The sequence below is a fragment of the Heterodontus francisci genome, chromosome 21 (assembly GCF_036365525.1).
Source record: "Heterodontus francisci isolate sHetFra1 chromosome 21, sHetFra1.hap1, whole genome shotgun sequence".
NCBI lineage: Eukaryota > Metazoa > Chordata > Chondrichthyes > Heterodontiformes > Heterodontidae > Heterodontus > Heterodontus francisci.
In genome coordinates, this window is record NC_090391.1 from 70,425,951 (window position 1) to 70,428,578 (window position 2,628).

At 42.5% G+C, this 2,628-nt stretch overlaps 1 long non-coding RNA gene across 1 annotated transcript; it reads left to right on the forward strand.

Annotated features, from left to right (window-relative positions):
• Positions 1-1,324: 1,324 nt before the first annotated feature.
• On the forward strand, positions 1,325-2,165 carry LOC137381023 (uncharacterized). Its single transcript, XR_010977111.1, has 3 exons — positions 1,325-1,517; positions 1,670-1,711; positions 2,111-2,165. It is a non-coding gene; the product is annotated as an uncharacterized lncRNA (long non-coding RNA).
• The last annotated feature ends 463 nt before the right edge of the window (positions 2,166-2,628 follow it).

Consider the following 2,628-nt stretch of genomic DNA (forward strand, 5'->3'; position numbering starts at 1 on the left):
TAGACTTATCTCTATTCAACTTATTTGGCAATTGTATGCCCATTCGGCCCGTTTATTAACGTCTTCCCGTATTTTGTCTCTGTCTTTCTTAGTGTTAACTATATCACCAAATTGCTGTCCTCTTAACTTTTGAAATTAAGTCTCCCTTGTCTAAATCCAAATCGTTTATGTAAATGTTGAGCAGCAGTGACCCCAGCCCTGTGGAACACCACTTCCCAACTTCCACCATTCTGGGTTACCACATTGTACCCGGACGGTGTGCTTTGTAGCTGGTTTCCTATCATTCTTCCACTGATCTCTTGACTTCACAGGCTCTGACCCCAGTCATGATCCTTGTCAGAGGCCTTCTGAAAAAAAAACATGCATATTACATCGACTGCATTATCCCTGTTATCTTTCTGTAACTTCTTCAAAGAATTCAATAACGTTGTTTGTCGTTCTGTTGTGAAATCCGTGTTGATTATTCTTTATTACTTTATGGGCTGTCGGTGTTTTTCTGTCGCTTTTCTGAAATAATTACTGGAAATCAGTGAACACAACCGGTGCAGCATGTGTTGAGCTGTGCAGTATGAACAGACAACGAGTTATCAATCTAACTATCTGGATATTTCTTGTGTCATTGACAGAGCACAAAGAGCTGCGGCTGGTGAATGGGAAGCATCGCTGTGAGGGGAGAGTGGAAGTGTTCTACAATGGCACCTGGGGAACAGTGTGCTCGGATACACTTGATGGACCTGATGCAGAAGTGATCTGCAAACAGTTAGAGTGCTGTCCCCTCAGTTCTATCGATTATTATGCTCAGTCATTTGGAGAAGGATCCGGACCCATTTGGCTTGATGGGATGGAATGTATTTCACACGAATCGTTCCTTTGGCAATGTCAAAAAGAACCGTGGGGTAAACACAACTGTGAACACAGGGAGGATGCTGGTGTTGTTTGTTCAGGTAACACAACAAACCTCCAAATGTGCTAGTGTCATTTCAAACATTGGTGTGTGATACAGTCAGCATGTTTCTCTTCTCAACAGAAGCAAAAGTAACTGAGGAGCAGCCCCACAGATCAAAGGACTGCATTCGAGAATATGATTGTAAACGTGGGCTTTCACCAGGTGCTACTTCCTCTTTATTATACCAACTATCTGACATGTACTCCTTTCTTATACCACATTAACAATAATAACCATTGATTCTCTTTGCCAGATTCTGGACATTGGTTGCGCCTGTTTGGAGGTAACACCAACTGCTCCGGGAAAGTTGAGATATTGTGCAATAACAGCTGGGGCACGGTGTGTGATGACTCCTGGGATCTGGCCGATGCCAATGTTGTCTGCAGACAGCTGGATTGTGGTCACGCTCTTTTGGCCCCAGGAGGAGCTACTTTTTCCCAGGGTGACGGTGTTATCTGGCTGGATGAGGTGAAATGCACTGGAAGCGAATCTTCTCTGGCCGACTGTCCTTCTTCATCGCTGGCTCAGTCTGACTGTGATCACAAGGAAGATGCCAGTGTGATTTGTTCCGGTGAGGGTGACAGGGTTTGGAGAGTGGGGTTAGGGTTCATTGTTTTGTTAAATTGACTCACTAGTTCGGGAAATTAAGAACAGTATTTATCATTTAAATGGAAATTGCTGAAATTTCATCCTCCTGAACTTTTTGTACAATATACTCCACAGGGCTCGATGTGCCTCCAATTGCTGTCCCGTCCACATCTGCAGGTACTTACCATTATTAGTCTCCTCGCAGCGTTAGGGTTTGAATTAGTTGAATTGGTATTGTAGTCATTTTCTCAAGATGCTATGAGCACTTTCTCACTGACTGGAATATCTTTTCCTCACCGCATATTTCAAATGGTCTGGTTGAAATTTAGCTAATTCCAGATTCTGGCGGTACCTGAACTGTCGTGTTCTCATCAGAAACATGGGGGCACTGTCTCTGTAATTTAGACTGGCTCACACTTCCCTCTGGTGCAATGTGCACCACACATATTGCGGAATGTTCAGCCTGACTCATTGCCCGGAAGCAGTGGATATAATTATTAACTCCCTTTTGTAAATATGTTATTGTGCAAGACGGACTGTGTATGTGTTAAACCTTTCTGTATTATTGTCATTAAGAACAGGGATATAAAACTACTTCCATCCTAGTTGCGGTCTGCTTCGGAGTCCTGCTATTCTGTGTGTTGATCTCACTGATGGTGGTTATACAGAAAAAGTCAATCAGAAGAGGTGAGGTTCATATCTTCCCGCGGATCCAACGAAAGATCCCAGATATTGTGTCATATGCATGCAGAACTCTCGTTCCTTGCAGATTTCTATGGACTGTCAAGTGGCCTTGTTAGAAACACATTTTTTTTTTTTTGCTGATTTTCTCCATTCAATGTGCTCTGGATTTAGTAAAATGTGACATTTAAAATGGAGAGTGATTTGAAGTGTCCACATTCACTGTGAGAGTTCAGCACATCATACATGAAACTCTGGAAGAATTTACTTATTGTAACAAAGGATCCGGAAATTTAATTCAACTTTTTAAGCTGTGCATTCAACTATTTATTTGTCTGTTAATCTTCCTTCATCCATTGGTTATCAGTTCCAGCCTTTCAGATTCCGGCTCTTGGCATCCAATATCGAGCTGT